This window comes from Acinonyx jubatus, chromosome A1 (assembly GCF_027475565.1).
Source record: "Acinonyx jubatus isolate Ajub_Pintada_27869175 chromosome A1, VMU_Ajub_asm_v1.0, whole genome shotgun sequence".
NCBI lineage: Eukaryota > Metazoa > Chordata > Mammalia > Carnivora > Felidae > Acinonyx > Acinonyx jubatus.
The window spans coordinates 176450628-176473578 of NC_069380.1; the positions used below are offsets into that span (position 1 = coordinate 176450628).

The 22951-nt window shown below is 45.7% G+C and overlaps 1 long non-coding RNA gene across 1 annotated transcript; it reads left to right on the plus strand.

The window, feature by feature from the left end:
- Positions 1–7852: 7852 nt before the first annotated feature.
- LOC113592637 (uncharacterized) lies at positions 7853–21522 on the plus strand. The gene is made up of 3 exons (XR_003412556.2): positions 7853–14459; positions 15014–15095; positions 15809–21522. It is a non-coding gene; the product is annotated as an uncharacterized LOC113592637 (long non-coding RNA).
- The last annotated feature ends 1429 nt before the right edge of the window (positions 21523–22951 follow it).

Sequence of the window (22951 nt, forward strand, 5' to 3'; positions counted from 1 at the left end):
TGGTTTGGGTTGACTCCCCAGGTGTCTTGAGGGGGTGTAAGTAGGTCCCAAGCACTAACGCGAGTCTGGCTATAGTCAGGAGAGACAGCAGGGGGTGCTGTTTCCTCATTAAAGAGACAGCCAACTCTCACCGGTGCAGCTTTGATCCAGATTTTGAGAGCCGAGTTCGGCTGCAGGTTGAGGAGCAGCAAGTTCCTGTGGCAGGAATCCTGCAGGTTCTGAACAGAGGTCCCCTGACTAAGACTCCCATGTCTGGGGCCCTACATGTCAGCCCCTGTGGTCTTTGACTGGCTTTGGCCTGCAGGCTAATCACTCAGCCTCTTCTGCGTTGCTACCCCGAAGGGAGGCATCACAGAGGACTCAAGAGGGAGAGAAGCAGAGAACAGGACCCTAGCACCTCAAGGCGCCCTCCCCGCTGCATTTGGTTCTGTTCCCCTCACCAGACCCCACCGGGGGCAGGTGGAGACAGGGGTGGTGCTGAGGCTGCTGAGGGCTGCCCTTCCTTATTCTCTCTGGCACAAAGGCTCCCGTGGGCTAGCCCCAGCCTTTAAAGAACACCCGGTGTTCATCAGGGTACGAATATATAGAAATACCTACAAATAAAAAAATAGGGTGTTTTAAATTTGTTCCAAAATCCTGTTGACAGTGGAGTGGGGGAGAATGTAAATGAAACAAGGTTGGCCGCGAGTTGAGTTATGTGTGACGACACATGCAAGTTCACTGTACTTCTCGTTCTACTTTGGAATATATTTGAAATTTTTCCAAAAGGAAGTTTTTAAAATGGGATACATAGTGCCTTGCCTAAGATTTTGCTGGGCAATATTAGGAATCTTTCCAGTGAAGACAGAGGAGGCAGGCTACAGAGTGGTGATGTTTATTATTCTCAAAAGTCAGCCACTATCAGAGCTGGATAAAAAGAAAGATGACAGGTAAGCATGTTGAAGCAATTCTTCCAGAAGAGGGAGGAAAATAACATGTGATTGGGCCTTGAAGCGTGCATGTAAGTTAGTCAAGAAGATAGGAGCAGACTTACCATGTATGTTAATTGCCCTATGCCTGGAATCAGCCATTTCTCCCATGAAGCCCTGTTTCTTTGTACTGGTTAATGGCATTTAGGGCCTACAGTCTGGAAGGGTTCCTTTTAAAAACATATCCCTACCGCCATTATCATACCTAAATATTTAACAATCATTCCTTAAAATACAAATCCTCTTAATAATTCTTTTTAGAATTTATTTATTTATTTTTGAGAGAGAGAGAGAGGCAGAGAGAGAAGGAGAGAGAGAATCCCAAGCAGGCTACGTGCTGAGAGTATGGAGCCTGACCCAGGGTTCGATCTCACAAAACGTGAGATCATGACCTGACCTGAAATCAAGTCAGACGCTTTACTGACTGAGCCACCCAGGTGCCTCTATAAATTCTCTTAAAATAATAACTCTCATGTGAAATTTTCAAGTACATTCACTTATCTTGGCCTTCACATCCTATTCTCACAACTTACTCTTCAAAATTTATTGTGTGAGGCAGTAATGCTAACAACGTGTGCTAGTCCACCATGTGAGGGGCTTCACGTAATTCACTGAACACTTGCAGCATGCCAAAGGGTAAGGAATACTACCCCCGTTTCAGAGAGAGGAAAACTGAGGCTTAGAAATGAAATTACTTCCTTATGAATAGAAGCTCATACAGAATAACGTAAGTGGCCTAATTCTGGGCCCTCTGCTCTTTGTTCTATGATACGCGAAGAATAGGGCATATGTGGAAGGCAGACACAATCATTTTGTTTCAGACGTTAGCATTTTAAAATGTCATTTAAATATATAGTATTTGTTACTGGTTATTATGATTCATGCTATCCTAGTCTATATTTAAGCAACCCCTCATAAAATAAATTATCTTTGTCTTGGATGTAACTAGTCTTTTTAAAAAGTATTATTATTGGAAATAACAAAATTTCACCTCCTAGTTTGGAGAAAAGCCTGTGTTTATTTTTTCCTTCTTTATAGAAGACTTGAAAGCCAAGGATCTTAGTGAAATCAATTTTAGGGATTTTCCAGAGAGGGTTGCAAACTGTTTATCAAGTTCACATTGATTTCTCCCCCACATGAATTGCCAACTACACAAGTAGAACAAAGAGGATTTTCTTTCCTCCTCCTTATAGCCCTCCTAAAGAAACGTCTTTGAAACAAGAATGCAGAAATAAATACACACATCCATGGTCCTCAAGGCTCTGAGGTTACAATCTGTAATTATTTCTCTTGTTTAAATTGACCACATAGTACTATTATTCACTTTGTTTAACATACACTTAGTATAAGGCAATGTTCAAATCACTTTACAAATGCCTCCTCATTTAATCTTCCTGTGAAAACCTCTCAGATAGATGTTATCATCATACCCATCTTATAGATGAAGAAACTGAGGCACAAAGAGGTAAAGTAATTTGCCTAAGGTGGTACAGCTAGTAAGCTATGGGGCCCTGATCTGAGTCTGTGTGCTTAACCACTATGTATGCTGCCTCTTCAACTGTGGGCCTCCTCGGAAGCAATGTTCACGCCCACAGGACTGAAGACCCCGTAGCTAAGAGCCCATTTCCTGTTGGTCGATGGACCTGAAAAAAAAAGTACCTTCGATACTAAGAATGATCTTGCCTGACTCGAGGTTTCAGACCAGATTAGCAGAACTCTTCTCTCTTGGTTCTGGACAAAGGAGATTAGGAATTTGAAATGATGTCCTTTATTTTTCTTAATCAAGTTTAAGTTTGACAAAGAAAACAGAAATCTTGTTTGTGGGGGTTGATTCTGCGTGAGGCCAGACCACCATGTGCTGTGAGACATCCAACTTCTGGATGAAGACTCCATTCTACCTACAGGTAGTCAAGCTTCCATGGCAGCGGCCAGCTGAATATCTGTCTGATGCTTTTGCCTTTAATACGGCTTTCACAAGAATCATCATGATAATAATTATAATAACATAACAAATCACAATCATAGTGGCCAACATTTATCCAGTGTTTGCCAGTGCTAAGAGCTCCCCGGGTCTAATGTTTGATGATGCTCACAATAAAGCCATGAGAGAGAGCAATGCTTGTATGCATTTTACAGATGAGGAAACTGAGGTGCAGAGAAGTTAGGTAACTCGCTTCAAGTCACAGAGCTGCAGATTTGGGTTCAAAACCAGGTCTGTCTGACCAGGGCCTGCGTGAGTTTTCCAAACTGCCCTCACATTATAGAATCATGGGCTTAACTTAAAGCCCTCATCAATGCACATGAGAATTCAGTTTAATGTTTCTCTTTAGTTTTCCTTTCTTTTTTTAATTCACGGACCAAATATTTCCTGTGTCACTGTTCTGTACTATGATATGGTCAATAATGGGAAACAAAACATAGTTCTTGCATCATGGGACTAAAAAGAACTAAAAGGGAGAGAGATTGGGCCTTTCCATGGAGATTAAGAGGGAACAAAACAAGCTAGTATCCTGGTCCTGGAGATTCCTTAGAAGGGGCACTTCTCCAGTCTAGGATTTAGGGAAGGCTTCCTGGAGAAAGTGACATCTAGGCTGTGACAAAAGGAACAAACCAGAGTTTAGCAGGAAAAATTGGAATTAGGACAAGGGGCATACTGGGCATAAGGAAAAGCATTTGCTCAAATATGAGACAAAATCAGACACTTTTCAGGAAAATGCCAGAAATTTAGCATGATCTGATCTGAACTGGGGGTGAAAAGGGGCAGTAAGAGAGAAAACTAGAAAATTAAGAACTGATTTTTTTAGGGACTTATATGCTCTGCAAGAGTTTACATTTGGCTCCTGGGGTGGTAGGGAAACTTCCAAAGGGGGTTCTGTCTTGGGATGCCCACGAGCTGCCAGCCACAGAAATCAGCCTTTTCTGGCATACTACTTAAGAGTTGAGGCCTGACAGTGGGACTGGCCATTTGGTAAGGAGAGCGTCCTGGGACAGTCAGAATGCCTGATGATGGTAATGTCAGCACCTGGTAAGTTGCCAATGATTTCTAAGTTCCCTGTGGTTGCTCAAAAGCCAGCTAATGCCCCAAGGCAGGATGTCATTCATGATGCTTTTTAAAGATGCTTCTCCAGAAAATGAAGGTTACCCACCCAGTGCATAAGAGTGGTGCCTGGGATACTGAGTAGAGATTAGGAAATCAGTTGTGCATCTTGGGAAAAATGGTGTATTAATTGGTATGTAGTTTACTCTACTATGGAAGAAAACCATTTACTTATTTGAAATATTACACTTTTATAGAACTTAAGAGTTTGGGCTTTCAACTCAGACATATACCAGTTCAAACCTGGGCTTTGTTGTCTATTTGCTGAAGCACTTGGGGCCACTTATGACACTCTTTGTGCCCAGGTTTCCATGTCTCTAAAATGGGGATACTAAGAGTAACTACCTTTTATGGCATTTGGGACTACTAGGTCAATTAAGTGAGACAATGTAGAGAAGGTATTTACCACCATGCCTGGCATGTAACATTCAATAAATAATGGTGAACATTAATATTTCAGGTAAGTCTCCTTAAGAGCTGAATGACAAATAACTCTCAAAGGTATCACATTTAAACACTGGACATGTAAAGCTGAAGGAATGAATTAATAATGGTAGAATTTCAGACAGAGGGGAAGAATTAGGACACAGAACAGGGTTGAACCATTCTTGGAGTAATACCTTTAGCTTATCATACCACATCTGACAATCCCTTTCATTCTCCCTCTCTCTTTTTAACATTTTATTTGGAAATAGCTTCAAACTTACAGAAAAGTAAATATACCCATTAGATTAATCTATTAACATTTGGCCTCATTTGCCTTTTTTCTCTGCGCACAAACATGCAGTTGCACCCACACTTTTCTTTTTCTTTTTTGTTTCACATGCTCTTATTTATACTTTTTCTGAATCAGAATCTCACCTTCACACATACCTTTTCTGAGCCATATGAAGAAGTTGCCTTTCACCTCTGCATCCTGTACTGTGTGTTTTCTAAGGATGAAGGTGTTCTCTTACATGATCACGGCAGAGTCACCAACACTACAACTTCAAGGTCGATACACCATTTTTATCTAGTCTACCATCCACATTCCAATTTTGTCAGTTGACCACAAAAGGTACTTTATAGTGCTTTTCCCTTCAAGGGCAGTTTCCAGTCAAGAACCAAGCTTTGCATTTAGTTGTCATTTTTGTTTGGTCTCTTTTAATATGGAATGTTCTCATCCTGTTCTGCCTTGACATCTGAAGCAAATGAAACAAAAAAGGGGGCATCAGACATACTTTGGTTTGAATCATGGCTTTCTCACTTTAGGGGCTGAGAGACCCCCAGCAGCCTATTTCATGTGCCGAGCCTCGGTCTTCTCATCTGCTAGATGGGAACAGTAAGAGTCTATGGTGGGAACTCCATGAAACCATGGGTGGCGCTAAGGCACTTGGTGAGGAGCCTCAGACCTAGTAAATGCTCGGTGCATTTGATTAATGTAATAAGCATACTGTTATTAATAATGTGTTAGTAATGTAATGTTATCAGCGTAGCTCTGCCATTTCCTTGCTGGGTGACCTTGAAGCATTAGCTTTGCCTCTCAGAGACTCAATATCCTTGGCTGTCAGAATGGAGCTTTTATTTTTATTTTTTTTTAAGTTTATTTATTTACCTGAAAAGATAGAGAGAGACAGAAAGAGAGAGAGAGAGAGAGAGGAAGCAAAAGAGCACACAAGCAGGAGAGGGCCAGAGAGAGGAGAGAGAGAAAATCCCAAGCAGGCTCCACACCATCAGTGCAGAGCCCCATGCAGGACTCGAACTCACGAACTGTGAGATCATGACCTTAGCCGAAAGCAAGAGTCGGACGTTTAACCAGCTGAGCCACCCAGGAGCCCCCATGACTGAAACTTTTAATAGCTTCCTCCTGGGATTGAAGGACACACGACAAGTGAAGTGTCCAATGTCAGGCTGGCACGTACAAGTGTTAGGTAACACCTGTTCCCTTTCCTCTTAAAATGCCAGGTAGCTTCCATCGGCAATGCCTCCTGCCTCCACTTCCCTTGTCATGCAGAATTCTCAAGAGGCAGACTTTGTGGAAATTAACTCCAGGGGCAAAGCCCTTACAGCAGGTGCTGTCCCATGAGAAGTTCTGGATCTCCAAAGATTAAGGCTATGGAGCAGAAACTGGAGACCCCACCCTCCCCGTGGCAGCTTTTCACCAAGTGTATTTTGGAATAATCTTTTTTCTCTGTTGATCAAACAAATTGCCATCGTGAGTGTGGTGGGTGTGGTGGGGGTTTGGAGGAGGAATGGCGGTGCTTGCAGACTCACTGTGATTCATTGTTGATCGAAATTAGAGTTCCAGGATCCTTGTAACCTTCGTGTCCCTATGGAAACTCTGACGTGGTGACCACTGAAAACTGAGCTCTCCAGGGCTGTCCGAAATGCCCACAAGTGTCAGCAGCGTCACCTCCTCAGGGAAGCATTCTTTGCCCTCTGCACCCAATGTTACCCCTGTCCCCCAAAATCACACACCCTGTTTTATCATCTTTTTGACACTTAGTCCTGTCTGATAGCTGGTCTGGTTTTTCTGTATATCTGATTCTTACCTGTTCTCCCTGACTAGGATATAAACCCCAGATGTCAGAGAACATGATTGTGTTCTTCTCCACTGAATCCCCAGCCTGTGACATGGTGGTCACCAATTTCATCGGTCACCAATATTTGTAGGCTGAGTAAATGAATCTTCTTCCACTCTGATCTCCCTGTGATGATGGGACCCGGTAAAGGTAAACCGATGAAACTCACCACCATGTGTTGGGCCCTGTCATGACTTTGGTCTCTGTGATGGACAGGTTAGGACTGAGTTAGGAAGATCATGACATTTGACCCCTGGGAGCCAGAAGACCAGCTTCCAGACAGACCTCAATTTGTATCTCTTTCTTACAAGCTGGGTGGCCATGGATAATGCACTTTACTTCTCTCAACCCTCTTTTTCCTCATCTGTAGAGTGGCTATAATAATATCTGCACATTCCTCAGGGACTCCTGAAGAATCAGCTAAGAATACATTTTTACAGAAAATGTCATTCAGGTAGTTACTACTCTTTAAAGCCTTATAAATTCAGATCCTTCCTTCTCAGGCAGAAATGGAATGATCACTGTGGCCAGGGCTAATGTGACACCCAAAGCCCCCAATAAAATAACAAATTTATTATTCAACCAAATCCACAGAAACACTTGGTCTCGTTAGATGTCAGTATCCTGTGCAACAAAAGGGTTGACAGAGTGGCCTTTAGCAGTGAGTATGGGGGATACATCCTAGAGAAAAGAGGAAGGAGAGTCACTGCTCCTGTCCTCCCTCTGCTGCAAACTCCCCTTGCCCAAAGCAACACACATCCCCCATTCGTTCAACATCTCACACATCTGTGTTTAGCTCCTCAGGAAGCCAAGTCAGCAACATCTAGTCCTGAGATGCGGCTTGAGTATGGCCTGCCCCAAGGGGCCTTCCTCTGGGTGAATCTGTGTAATCTGGCTTGTTTGTGGACAGAGGTAGGTGGCCTCTAGCTCAGAGAGGCAGGCTGCAAGTGACCTTCTCTAACTTGACTCTACAGGTTTGTTTGCAAGAACACAGACACGCGAGTGGCCGCTGACAATATGTGTTCCGACATCATATACGGGGCATATTTTGCTCAGAAACATGCCCTGTTAGTTGTTGAAACCTTTTTTGCATTCCCTGAAACAAATGACACTATAGTGTATTTTCTTTTGGGGGGCAGTAAATAAAAGTCTTTTATGTTGACAATGATAATATTATATTCTGCAATCTATTTGCATTTCTCTATTCTGTGGATTTTATTGCTTGGTATAAATCCCCAGGCTGAGGCACATTAAGCTTCACTGAGGGAGAAACAGTGCTTTTTATCAAAGGGCTGGACAGCTACGCGCACAAGATGTCACCTGCAGGGATTGGTTTTGCTCAGATGTGCAGGGAATATGTATAGGGGGAAAGAAATGTCCGTGCGTGTGCAGGTTTTGGCAGGTGCGCATGAAGCCTGGAAGGATTTTCTTTGGATCCACAATCAAAATGGATTTCCAGGAGGGACCTTGTCTGAGCACATGCCTCTTTCATGTGCTGCATATGGCCCCATCCCGCCAGACAGGTCCTCAAGAAAGCGATCGGCACCTGCTTCAGTTCTGGCCAGAGCTCGTTGGCCCACGTGGTGGGCGGAAAACTGAAAGGAGGACAGAGAAGCATCTTAGAGACTCGAGGAGGAGTTGAGTCTCTCACCACCTTCCTGCAGGTCTTCTGAATACTTCTGAGCACAGGAACCTCTTCTCTCAACAGGCAAGTCAGTAGTTATTGAGATAAAACCACAACACAGACTCGAGCCAGGGTTAATATCAACCATCCGCTGTCCACAGAGCACTGACTGTGGGCCATGCATTGTGCTAAGCACTCTCATTTAATCCTTACAACAATCCCTGTGAGGTAGGTGCTACTACTACCCCATTGTACAGATGGGGACACTGAGGCCTAAAGTTCCACAGCTGGTAACTTGCAGAATAGAAATTCCTCCCCTGGGCCGTCTGACTCCAGCTATAGCTATTTATGGCAGGAGAAAAATAGGCTAAGTGTGTCTTAAGAAACCATCAGTTGTGGTCACACAACCACTCCAAATATGAAGAAAACAATGAAACAGCAGTGGTAATGGGATAATAATATTATCCCATTATATCGTGGGATTATGTTGTCTTGTTGTCTGGCATAAGTTAATTTCCATAATGTTTTTCTATTTCAGTCAAAGCGGTCTTCTTTTTTTTTTTTTTTTTTTTCTCTTCTAGTGACGTTTCCCAGGTGTAGAAAGTGGGAATATGTCAGGCAGCTACATTTGAGAGTCTTTGTCTCTATTAAAGAGTTTGATTGTAACTTCACCCCAAATCCCTTGGAAAAGACCAGACAGTCCCTGCTCCAGCTCCACTTGGAAGAACATCGCAAATGTGGTGGTTTCTGGGCCACTGGTTAGGTTAAGCAAATGGGTTTCCAGACATTCAACCTTTAATGGGAAAGTTCTGTGGCTTGGATCAGTAAAGTCATAAAGTGCTCATTTAATTATGTTTCAAGCCCATTTATCTGTTTTTGAGTCTAAGGAAGATGTATTCCATCAGAAAGGGTAGATACAAGGGATGAGTAAATGATTTTTCTCTTTTTTCCCTTGACTCATTTGAACAGCTGCTTCCAAATTGAACCTTTAAGTATGGCATTTGTGAGTGAAATTGCCCCCTTTTATTTGCAAGGTAATTGAATCTCATTTTTCACTTTCCATTTCCTTCTAGAAGAATCAAAATGTTTTTAGAACTTGGCTTCTCCGTGGGCGATTTTATAAGGTGGGAACTTCAGCATCATACAAGAGACTGGTGTGCTGATGGCATTCAGGACAATTCAAGACAAGGGCAGTCAGGCCTGTTCTCTGCAGCTGAACCAACCCCACCAACCCCCGAGAGCATATTGATTTCACTGTGTTTGCACTTGAAACACCAAAGGAATGTCCACACCTTGTCCTTGGGCCAGGGCTGAGGGATAGGAGAGGTAGACCTTTGTCACCCTTGAAGAAGCTGAGGGGCACTATCACTCAGAGGCAAAGCCTGGAACCGTGAGCTAAATTGGCTTAGATTTGTGTCTCCGAAAGTGCTGGACAAATGAGAGCTGATTTTAGGTGGCAGGTGGATGGGACTTTAAATGATCTTGAATCCCATAGTAACATAAGATTATGTTTCCAACTGTCTTTCAATTCTTCTGATTACATAAAGGGCAAAGTCTCTGTTTGATGCTCTGTCTTTAACATTTTTCTCATCTTGTTTTTTAAATAAAAAAAAGACCAGGCCTGAGTCTTGGGCCTTTAGAAGGTAACAGTTTACGGTTTCCATTTAATAACATTGTTTCATTTTTTATTGTTTTGTTCTTATGATAACTTTTGATTGATGGCATTTTAAAGGTCGGATATAAAGTTTTATTTTAAGACAATGGGTTAAGATTTTTTTTTACTTTTTTTTAAAGGTTATTTATTGATTTTGAAACAGAGAGAGAGAGTGAGAACTAGCAGGGGAGAGCAGAGAGAGGAAGAGAGAGAATCCCAGGCAAGTTCCTCACTGGCAGCATAGATCCTGATGCAGGACTCTAACTCATGAACCGTGAGACCATGACCTGAGCCTAAACCAAGAATCAGATGCTTAACTGACTGAGCCACTGAGGCGCCCCAAGATTTTTTTTTTACTATTAGTAAATGATGTTTGTGTGGTTGTGGAAAAACTCACCTGCATGGCATCTGAGCGCTACAGCCTGGGATGCACTGGTTTCAGTGGACCAGCAGGAAACTGGAGGAAGATTGGTTTCTCCCAAACTCACAGATGTGATTCCCAGTCATTCCTCTGCCCTCACCAACTGGGTGCTTAGCTCGCTTGAGCTTCAGTTTTCTCATCTGTAAAGTGGGTGTTACGAGCAGCTGTAGGAAAGCGGGCTTCTTCCGTTTCCTAAGACCCAGACGCTGACCTCTTGGTGGAGCCTCAGGAAGTCAGGTTCTCTTCCTTCGAGGTTAGTTGCGTCCTGTTTCCTTCATGCAGAGGCTCTGAGTTTGCCGCTGGCTGGGAGAAAAAGTGAGTCACAGTTCATCACCCCTGCAGCCTGGGGGAGAAGTGTGCTCCCGGGGCCAGAGAATCAAGCAAACCCATCTGGCCACGATGGCTCAGCAGCATGAAGGCCGAAGATTTGTGCACAGGCAGGCTTTCCCTTCTCAGGCAACAAATCTTTGGCAATCGGAGGCAGGCTCTGGATTAAGCTTAATTAAAATTCAGTCTTAATTAGGGCCATTACTTAAAATCAACTCTATGTAATGAAGCTGTGTAATCATAATTAAGCCCAGAAATGGAATTAGGAAGCACAGAATGTTAAAGCCAAACACAGATGGGCCCAGGGCCTATGAGGACAGAGACAGGACTTCTGGATTCAACAGAATTTCAAATAGCTAAGGACCAATGATTGCATTGATGCGAACCTTGATGGCCATCAGGACAATGAACTAATCAGAAAGAGGATTCGGGATACATGGGACCCCAAGATGCAAAGCTTGTGTGACATTACAGGCAAGAGGATGGGGCAGCATCAGGCAGAGGGGACCAATGTATGTTGAGGAGAAACAGGGGCACTTAGCAACATTTTACATTGACAACTTCCTCTGTATCCAGCACCGTTCTGTTGTGTGTGTGTGTTTTTAAATGTATGAGCTAATTTTATTTTCACGATCACTCTGTGAATGGGTATTATTATTTCCTCCAACTTACAGATAAGGAATCTGAGGCTCAGAGAAGTTAAGTAACTTGCCAAGGTCATGCCACAAGTAAGTGGCAAATACTAAAGGCTGCACAAATGGTACTTATTATTATAAAGGTACTATCTGTCTGTTTAACTCTGTTGGTCAGAGTTAGTAAAACCTACAAACAACACATGTGCAGAAGCTATACCTAAGTCCCAAGTGAGGTCACTTACCCATGATTGTCCCCAGATCCAAAGCCTATGCCTCTATTTTATTTTTTTTAAGTTTATTCATTATTTTTTAAGTTTATTTATTTGAGAGAGAGAGAGACAGAGAGGCAGAGAGAGAGGGAGAGAGAAAATTCAAATGTCCACACTGATAGTACAGAGTCCAATGCAGGGCTTGATCCCATGAATTGTGAGATCATGGCCTGAGACGAAATCAAGAGTTGGATGCTTAACTGACTGAGCCACCCACGTGCCCAAGCCTATGCCTCTAACACTGTCAGGATAGGTCAGGCATTTAGGTTCAGAGAGGAAGGTACTATCAGGTACTAATTCCAGAACTGCAGAGCTGGAGGGGGAAGAGAAAGGAAGAGAGAGTTCCATCTGATACTTGTTTTTTGGCTTAGCATTTTAGTTTTCCTTGCTCAGGAGACCCTGGGAATTATACTCAGGAGTGGAAAGGGGATGTTTGAGCACCGGTAGCTTTCCCTCCCTCCCTGAGCTCCCTATTGTTCAGAGCATGGCTCATGTCTCATACCTCTTACGCCATCATCTATCTGTCTATCTATCTATCTATCTACCAACTCTTACACCGTGTGTTGTGTGTGTATGCACACAAATACCATGCTGTCCCAGAAATACTGTCCAGTCTAGGGTGCCCTCTCAGACTCTTGTTTTTGCTCTCAATCAAGTCAGACCAGCAGGAAGGACTTCTCCATGCCCAGATTTAGAACCAGATATGCCATTGGTGCTGGAAATGTCCTGTGGTTCATGTTTCCCAAACAGCCTCAGGCCCACCCAGAGATTCCTCTCAGTGTCACTCACTCCACAGTGCTCACCTCCAGTGATGGGGACATCACTACTTACTGAGTTAAATCCTTCAGTTCTGGAAGATAGTGTAGAAGGGACATTTGGCTTAGGCCTAGGCCTAATGATCATGAAGGCCTTCCAATTCCAGACTTTTGATATCATCTCTAAATGAGTGATACACACAATCCATATGTGGAAATATTCGTTTGTTAAATGCAAATGTTTCAGTCAAATCACATTTTATTTTATTTTTTTTGCAAGGATGTGTTAGCCTTCCCCATTTTTTTATATACCAGGAACCTGATTGTAAAAGAAGACACATCATGGCCTGGTCCACTATCTACATCTAGGAGGCCCCAGGAATTATCAAAGACCTTTCCATTGCAGTGTTTCCACTCTGTGTGGAGGGTTAGGGAACATTGGCTTGGTGAGTGCCTCTTGCTTATGCCCTGGGTGTCCTTAGCATGGAGGCATGGGAACTAGAGGGAGGTCTTGCTCTGATTAAAAGGGGTTTAAGTTTGCTGCCCAAGACCAACATTACATAGCCAAGAGCACTGCTGTTTTGAGGAGGAGGGCAAACGGTGGGGGGAAGAGAGGCCGTGGCCAAGTCAGGTTTCTCAGGATCCTAGAGACCCTGCTTGGTAAGGAATGGAGCAAATTCCTTGTGCACATGCCAGGCCGCCGAACCACACAGTTCCAGGGGCACCCTACGCGTGGTGTTCTATGCAAATGTCTCCCAACGGGGTTGTGCCACATGGAGGCCCTGATGCAAACCCCAATCCCAAAGGGCACTCCCAAAGTAAGCTGGTGCTACATGAGGGGGCTGAACCCCAGATTGCAAGGTATTCACAGACACTGGCTCATGAGGAGGCCACCGTCCCTCTCCCACCCATGACCTCTTTGTCCTTTATCCTGAGAGCATCTGCCTCTATTTACACTAAATAGCTCCAATGCCATTTGCTGGTTCCTGTATTTTGGGCAAGCTGAGCTGGAGGCCCCTGCAGCCGGTCTGAGCAGGTAGCTGTGCTGGTGATGGTCACGCGGAAGGTCCTGCTCTTCCAACAAAGTTTAGCAAACACCTTATCTCCCAGAAAACAGATGAGGTAATGTTTATGAAATATCACTCTGTCCCTTTCCACTGGGCTGAGGGGTGCCAGTGTGACCAACTTGTGCCAGAAGGTGGACTCTCCTCAGCCACCTTGCTCCCCCATTCTCCTCTCCTGCTCCCTCATTTGGGTAAGAAACCTCACTTATGTCCTTTCTCACCGTAGATGGTGGGAGAACAGGACTCTCCATTCTGGACAGTCCATTCAGGACTCACCTTGGCCTTTGTGTCTCCAGTTTTCAAGGCACATTCACAGCTCCCTTATGTGAGGAAACTGAGGCAGAGAGAAGTAAAGCATCTTGGCCAAAGTTACAGGCAGGGTGGTGGCTGCACTGGGGACCCAGGGTCCTACTTCTGAACTGCTTTATTTGTGATCACCATTCATTTAAAGATTCCTTATTTTTGAGATGGCTGGCTGGATGGATGGGTGGGAGCTAGCCATAGAGACAGATCAAAGAAAGATAGCTCACAAGCAAGTAACAGGTGGAAAGATAGAGATGATTGTGTAAGTGTAGATGGTTCCTGAAGGATACAGAAAAACACCGTGGACAATAGTTGCTCCAGGGAAGGCAATGGGGAATCTGGGTGAGAGAGACTGCTTTTTATTCTTCTTTACCTTTGCTTCCTCTGAACTGTTGAAGTATTTTTCTTGCACACATATTAGTTTTTTAAAATGTTTGTTTATTTTTGAGAGAGAGGGAAGGAGAGAGAGAGAGAGACAGCAGGGGAGGGGCAGAGAGAGAGGGAGACAGAGAATCCCAAGCAGGCTCCACACTGTCAGTGCAGGGCCTGAGGCAGGGCTCAATCTCAGGAACCGTGAGATCATTACCTGAGCCAAAACCAAGAGTCAGATGCTTAGCTGACTGAGCCACCCAGGCACTCCTGTACACATACTAGTTTTAAAAAATTCCCTTTTCTACTTTTATTTGTGGTATGATTTTCATGTGTTTGTCCACAGGAGAGATTGGGAGCCCACACTCCAGGAAAGTCACAAGAGGCTCTAGGAAAAGAACAGCTGTGGAAGGTGGGTGACATTCAGTCTTTGGCGTCTGAGAACCCATGTGGCTGCCCCGGTTACCTCTATCCCTGCCTCCGTTCCTGGAGGGCCTGTTTGCAGAGCAACAGCAGACATGTTTATTTCACCAGTGCTTGCAAATAGGACTGATTGGAAACCACCTATATCCCCACAACTTAGAACTCGCTAATGATCTTCAGTTCAGCTGCATAATGGAATACCATGCAGTCGCTAAGAATAAATCAGAAATCCTATACTTTCTGCGTTCGGTGTTAGATTCCACAGCGGAACAAACACCTCTTGGCTTATGCAGTCTGGTTTCATGGATTGCACAGGCTCCTTGGTTGATCTGAATGTCAACCTGGGCTGGGGGCTGCTGTTCAGCATTTAGGGTTCCTCTGAAGGGAATGCAGAGAAGTCAAGTCAAAATGTGCCAAAGATGTTACCAACAATCATGTCTTGGTTGTGATACTTTGAGTAACTTATATTATTTTTCAGTTTTTTCCTTCCATTTCCAATATGCAAATATACTTCCTAATTTTAAAAAATAAACGTTTATAAAGAATCTTGTAGATAAAGAACAATAACAGAAATCACTGCGCAGGAGGACTGGAAGGGAATAAGACAAAATGCTGCCTTTAGATGGTAAGATCATAGATGATTTTTTTCTCCTTATCTTTATATTTTTTTGAATCTTCCGCATTTGATATGTTTACTTGCATAATTGGGCATTCATATTTAAGATGGCTTTTTTTTTTAATGGGTGGAGAGGGGAAGATAGATGATGCTATTGAAAAGCCAGAGCGTCAGACTCTCCAACGCCTGTTCATGTTAACTGGTTGCTATTTCATGGGCCCCTAAAATGTACAAGTCACTGGGCTGGGGGATACAGAGGTGAAGGAGATGTGAATCAGTCAATCAAGAAAGTCACAGTTCGTTTGAGGAGATAAAACCCTTTCTGGTACAAGATACAGGGTCTCATCCTAGAGCATAGGCTATCAGAGTAATTATCATAATGCTAGGGAGAAACTTCTCTGCGTGTCTTAACTGTGTCAGTTTGGAGCCTCAGTGTCCTCTCCTGTGAATGTAGCCTACCCCACAGGATGACTGTGGAGGTCACATGGAGCTGCATGTCCGGGGCTCAGCAAGGTGCTTTGCAAACAGTTCATCCTCGGCACGAATCACCATTGTCGCCATGGCTCTGGGCACCACACCTGCTATTTAGAAGTCAGGTTTACACAGATGTGACATACCTGGGGTCTGAACCCACCTTTATCTGATCTCAAAGTTAATGCTCTTGCCCCAACCAGCCACTGTATTTCCCCTCTAAGTTTGACCTAAATGTCTTCACCCTTCAGTCTGGCCAGGAAGAAGATCTACATGTTCATGAAAACATCACAGGAGAAATAAATGTGAAAGAACATCAGGGGAAGATGGACTCATGTCTTGGAGTAAGATCTTGCAACTTTGTCATTTTGTAGTTTGTGTCTCTTGGTGGAGGAGATTCCATCCACAGCCAGTGGTGGTGATCCAACACTGCTGGGCCATTCCTGGTTCCCTTGCTGTGAGTGTGACACAGGGTGCTCGTCCGCTCTGGCTGAAGGGAAGAGGGTCATGAATGGAGAGCAAGGGGAGGCAGAAGGGTGGGCCAGTGGGATCCGGGAGAGCCCCAAGGAGCTGGGCAACCAAAGCCAAGAGGAGCACACCAACTGCCCATGGGCTAAGGTCGGAAGTCTGGGGAAGCTGAGACAAAAAAAAAACGGGGGTTCAGCAAGGGGCACACAGATACTCAAAGCAGAGGGGAAATTCTACTTATGGACCTTCATGGCATTCCAAAATTAGTTAACCCCTGGGAGAGGCTAAATATTGATAGTTTTTCTCCCTGTCCCTCTGGCCAACTGTCTTTTTAGGGGTCCCCGTTAGCCCCATTATAGCTCAGCCCACCTCATTCCTTTCCATTCTGTTCACCCCACTCTGTGCCAAGCGCTGCTTGGCGACACCAGAGGACTGTGTGTTGGGATAAGGAAGAAACAAGGTAAACGTATTACATGACTAGTGCTGTCTTTCGGGCAGGGGCAACATGGTAGCTGATGGGCTGAGGCGGGCAGGAAAGGCTTCCAGAGGAGCAGGTACTGAGCTGAGTCCTCAAGGACACTGTGAGCAGCCTCCCAGCACATCTGAGAGAGGAGGGCGATTTCTGGAAAATACATAAGAGTGACGGATGCCCCTGCCATGTGCCTGGTGGATGTCAGCTTCTGAATTACAGGTGTGTTCAGAGGAGATCTGGGGCCATGAGGCTACCACACAGGTGGAGTGGCCTCCAAAGGGCATTGACTGACCTGCTGAGGGATCTGTAATGAGGGGAAGAGACAGGTCTGATTTGAACTTGGCAGTGGGTGTCCATGTGAGACAATATGGAGAGGTACCTCTGTTATCCTCGGTATTGTGTCTTCATTTGGGGGAGAAGAAATTCTAAATTTATCATTTAATCAGATGACTTTAGAAAAGTAGCTATCTAGGTGCTGAGAAAATTGGTTCATTCATTCATACTTCATTTATTCATTCAAAACAATTCTTGTACCTCAGTTTATATTTCCTACTGCTTAAATTTCCGTGGTGTCTACACAGATTGTTAAGGCATTGTTCTAATCTCAAGAACCTTAAAAACAGAAGGAGGGGAAGGTGAGGACTAACCCCATGGTGTTAACCCATAAACTGAGCTGGTCACATCACCACCTCACCACTACTTAAAATGTCCCAGTGGGTTTCTATTTCTCTCAGGAAAAGTACAAACTTTTATCCAGGCCAAAACATCCCTCTATGGCCTCACCTCCTGAGACCCATCTCTTAGCACCTCCCTTCTTTTCCCTCCGTGCCAGCCTCATTGTCCTTTATGTGGTCCTTGCCAGACTGTCTTCAACCACAGGCCCTTGACACATGTTGTTCCCTCTTCCACTGTCATCTCCCTGGGTTCATGTGCACTCATCCTTCTAAGTGCACATCAATGCTGCTTCCTCGGGGTAGGCTTTCCTGGTCTATTTAAATTGACTCCGACCTTAGTACACAACTCATACTCCATATAACATCCTTCATAAGTCTTATCCCAGTCACAAGAATTTTTCATTTATGTACATGATAACTTTATTAATATCTGTATTCACCAGACTGTAAGCTCCATGAGAACAAGGGCTGTGTCTTTCCAAAAAATCAACTTTACTGAGGCATAATTTTTGTACAACAAACACACCCACTTCACACGCACATTTCAATGAGTGTTGACAAATTTACACAAAAATGGATTCACTGTGTAACCACCAACACGGTCAAGATGGGGAACATTTCCATCGCCTCAAAAAGCTCCTCTGTGCCTCATCCCAGTCAACTCTCTGCTTTGCTTCCTATCTCTATAGATTAGCCTTTTCTAAAGTTTCATATAAATGGAACCATGCAATAAGCATTGTTGTGTCTGGCTTCTTCCATTCAACATAATGTTTTTGAGAGTCATCCTTGTTGTTGTATCAGTGGTTCATTGCTTTTTGTTGCTGAATACTCTTCTCCAGTTGGTTCATGGAAATTACCTGTGTCTCTTCAGGTAAGCCTTTAGCTCCTTAAGGACAGAGGCCACATTCTTTGACACCTCTGATACTTGGTGTGGGCCTAGGCACATAGGAGACCTTTGGGAGTAGCAGAGTCCATCTTCCCTGACCCAGGGCATGGGAGTGGCTACTCTGTACCCACATTCAACAGTCACCCTGATACTCACAGTCTTCCCCTCCATGCCCACAGGCTGACCTTCTTGGCCCAGGGATCCCAAGCACATTTACCTCCTTCAGAATCAGTCTGATGCCTCTCACAGCAATGCAGAGAAGTCCTGGGCCAGCCACAGCAGCCTGGGAGATCACAGGCAGATCAGATCCCTCTGACACTGGGCACGTTGATTTCCTTAACTGCCAAACAGAGACACTGCTGTCTACCTCACAGGGCCACTAAGTGGGCACATGTGTGTGGAAGTGCCACTTGAAGTAGAAAACACAATACTACACAGTAAGAGTGAATTTAATCATTTAATGGAATTAACAATGGCCTGTGTTACTTGGGACCCCTTTTCCCTCTCAGGATCTTCAGTTTCTTTACCCATCAGATGAAAAGTTGAGCTAGAGTTCCCTAAGATGCCTTCTGTCTTGAACCTTCTTGGATTCTAAGGTGCTGGAATATGAGAGAAAGGGCCTGATGATCCAGAATTAGAAAAAAATTTGTGTGATTTTTTTAGAAAACAACTGACTTCTCTGAAAGTTCTCTTCCTGAGTAAAGGATTCAGCTCTAGTTGTGAGAACAAACCAATGTTTTTGCATTAATAGCCTTAAATCTGCCACTCTTTCCAAGCCTGTCATGGAAAGTACTAGAGCTCCTTTCTTCCCATGTGCTGGCTGGTGCTATGTGGCACGTCTTTTGCTGGACTAGATCTTTGATGGGTCCCCATTACTGGAAGAGCAGGAACAGCCTCCCCTTTTGCAAAAGCCAATAGTTCAGTTCAAATGACTCTTTGTGGGCCCTGTCACTCAACAAAGGATTCCTGAGGGCCCAGGTGTGTTAGGGGCTTTATAAGTGTTGTCTCTCTCTCTGCCTGTGCTGGAAGTCTTAGACCAAAATTTAAGATGGAGAAATGGCTCAGTGAGGTGTGTAAATGATCAAGTTGGAGCTAAATCACCAGGTCCTCCTTTCTGCTCTAATAGGCCCTGCACTAGGCCCAGGGGATTCCAAAATAGTTCAGTCACACTTGAATTCTTAGAGGCCAGGAAGCGAAAGCAATAGTTTAATATTTATTGAAGAGAAACCCAAGGCTGTCAAGGTTGTCACTAACTCACCATCTCGTTCAACTCCCTCATTTTACTGATGAGCCGACAGGGGTCCAGAGAAGGGGTCTGACTTGCCTGGAGTGACGCAGCCAGCTGGCTGCCAGCAGGAGCTGTTACCCAGGCCTTCTGACTCCCAGATTGGGGCTTTCATGGCCAGAGCATGCCCTGGGGCAGAACGGGGACTGTGGCCAGAAACAAGGAAGTGTGGAATTAGGAACAAGGCTATATTTCCAAATCACTGTCTCCAGCATGCCGGCTGGGAGCGAAGAAGAAGAATGGCGTTCTGGGAACCAGTCAGCAGAAACCATTTCATAACTGCCCTTAAAATAGTACAATGCTGTGTCCTTTTCCCGTGACCTCTGGCAGACTGCAGGACAAATCTCAGAACAACCATTTTGTGAGACTGCATTTCCTTGCTCCCCCCCGCACCGAGACCCTCGCGTCAATGTAAAGACCCAAGGACCTCGGAGTAGCAATTCCCATTTTGCAATCGGTACCAACTCCGTTTGCTATTTGGTCCCAAACCCCCTTTGTTTTGAAAAATCTTGGCTATTAGGTTGTGTTTATTAATCAGTCCCCAGTTATTTCCCCCATTCTATCATTCTCAAAGACAGAACCTCCAGATCAGTGTGAGGTGATCAGTGAATCGGTGGACACTGGCAAGTGCCCTGAGTGCCCACCACCCATCAGGGCTCATGCCGGGTAAGCATGCAGCCATCTTGGCTCCTTGGATCTTCCCACCAACCCTGGGAGGTCGGTACCCATTTTCCCCACCTCAAGTGCAGTGAGCAGTGTTCAGGAAGGCCATCGTGCCAGGACATGGCAGAGCCAGGAAATCTGAGCCCTGAGCTGTGCTGGCAAGGCTCCCCCATTAGCCTGGGTGTCTTACCGCCATCAGAAAGAGCACGCAGGCACTCTGAGCCTAGAGCCCCTGACTGCCTCTAGGGGAAGCCCTTCTAGAGTCTGAGGTGTCTGAGGAGCTGTGGAGGGGCAAGGTAAGATCCAGAAGGACCCCCAGCCATCCCGGGAACGAACACTGGAAAGGGCCACACAGGGCTCCTCAGCAGTGGGCATGGTGACTGCTCAGCCAACAGGACACAGGCTTTGCACAAGCGGGCACATTCCCACAGATGACTCAGGAGGCAAGACGATAGGATGGGGTTTGCAAGTCAGACCCAGACTGGCCCATCTCATAGCTGTGTGAACTCGAGCCTTGCTTTTCTCACCTGTAAAATGGGGCCAATACAAGCTACCTCAGTGTTACTTCAGATGATCTGGTGAGAGAGGTGTTGCCTGATGCCTGGAAGATAGTTAGGGCTTAATAATTGAGAGCTGCCCTTCTTGATGCAGGGCGGGTGTTCCTCTGAGTCCCCCTTGGCCACAAACTTGGAATATCCGATTTCTGCTTCACCCAGAGTCTGCAGCACAGTAAGACTGTCGGCGGCTGTGACCCAGGTCATCTGCACCGGCCTCCAGAGCAGCCCTCTGTGAGCCACTGACGCCCGTTGCCAATCGGGGTAGAAGCATGCCTACTCCATGCCACGACCTGGGGCGGCCCTCATGCCAGGACAATGGTGCTGGAACACTGACCTAGAGAAGCTGACCATAAATGGGGGGTAAAATGGGGGTGCTAATGGTTCAGAAGTTTGTTTTTAGGGAAGATTTAATGAGGTAATATAGGGAAAGGACAGTGCCGGGCTCATAATATGTGCTCAGTAAAACTTAGCCGTAATCATAAGAATTATTATCTCCTAGTGGCCAAGTAATATCTTATTCTCTCAAAGGCCATGTAGGGGTGCAATCATCACTTTCCCATTTTACAGATGGGGAAGTCAAGGGGAGGGGCAGGAACCTCCCCAACACGCAAGGTGTAGATCCTTTCACTTGCACCCCGTGGCCATCCAGGTGGCTCTGGCTGGGCTCTGGTCACCCAGTGGGCAGTGGTGAGGTGGTGCCTTGTGCGGGAGCAGAACCCCTCGAGGCTCTTCGACCTCCCTCACCCTCCCGGCCATTTCAGACTTTCCCCGGCTACTTCCAAGCACGCCAGGACTCAGGCGCAAAGCTGCAAGAGCTGGCCTCCAGGGGGCAGCAGGAGCCTGGGAAACTCTAGGCTGGCTGAACTAGGAATCCGAGTGCCACAGGCTAGCCAGGGTGCCCTGCGGGGAATGTTGACCGGCTGAGGGCCATGCTGCCTGTGCCTGGAGCTGAACTCAGGGCTGGGAGCTGAACTCAGGGCTGAACTCAGGGCTGGGGAGGACGGGAGGGCACTGAACTCAGATGCTTGGCCTCCTCCCGAAATCCGCTCTCCCTGGCCAGCTTGTTTCTGTTCTGCTCAGTAAATAGAGGCTGCACTGATCCAGGTGCCATGGAGGATTAAATGTGCACATTCCCAGCCCTCCAGAAAGTGAGGGAGGCCAGTGCAGCCTGGGGAGTGCAGGACCAGGGGGTTCAGGTGGGGGGTGTGGTGTGCATCATGACAGAGTCTGTCAGAGAGGGCATCTTCCAAGCCACCAAAGACCATGCAGAGACCAGGATGTTCCTTAGAACTGCACCTGGACCCCTCTGGCCTCTGCCTAAGGAACTTGCTCACCACCTTGTGGTTCTAGGGTCCGTGAAGGGCCAGATTCCTGGGCCTTCCCCAAGCCTTGGAGTCAGAAGGTCTGTAGTTTTAGCCAGTTGTCCAGGGGACCTTTGCGCAGGCTCACATCTGACAGCCTTTGCTCTGAGGCCACAGAAGGGATGAATACAGCTGTTTATTGATCTCTCCTTGCCAGGCCCTGAGCTAAGTGCTCTTTAGATACCATTCTCTGTATTTTCCCCCCTTCACAATATTCCTTCGTCTGTTCTTTACAAATAACGACCTGGACTATGGTTCAGAGAGGTGAAGCGATGTGTCCAAGGGCACACAGCACTTAGTACCTGAAGCAGGATCAGAACTCAGGGCAGTGTGGTTCTAGAGCATGCCTGCTTTCACTCTCCATGTAACCAAGCATGGGTTAGAGAAGAAGCAAAGGCTGTGCCTAGCCCATGGCCAAGGGAAGGAGCCAGGATGACCTTGGACTCAAGAGAGGGGCCTATCTTGGACTCTGCAGCTTGGGGCCTGGCACATAGCAAACACTGAAATGCTTCGACTTCTGTTTTTTAACATTTGGAGATAACAGGGAGAGCAAAGCCTTCTGTTCTCCCCTCCACCCCGGTCCCTGCCAGAGATGGTTCTGTCCTCCTGGTCAGACCAGAGTCCATGTGGCTCTGGTCTCGAACCCTGTGCATCTTGGCAGGAAAGGGGGTGGGGGTGGGAAGAGAAGGGTCTGGGTCTAAGGTTCCCTGGCAATCTGTTTTCTGACTCCTGAGCTCCTTGGAAGCTGGACCTTCCAGATCTATTTCCTTCAGTGTCATTATCTGAAACATAGATCTCCTGCATCTGGTCTCACTGGCAGTTTGCAAGTATTCTGTGAGATCATGTGGGAGGAGAGAGGCCTGCAAACCCAGATGCGCAGTTCAAATGTCTACCATTACTCAGGACAACTGCTCAGAAATTGGGATCAGTGTGGGGCCATCAGACGATGACCATCTCTCTACCCCACTAGTCAAATAAGATTCAAATAGTCCACTGGAATGGGCCTGTGGAGGCCTCTAGCTCTGTTA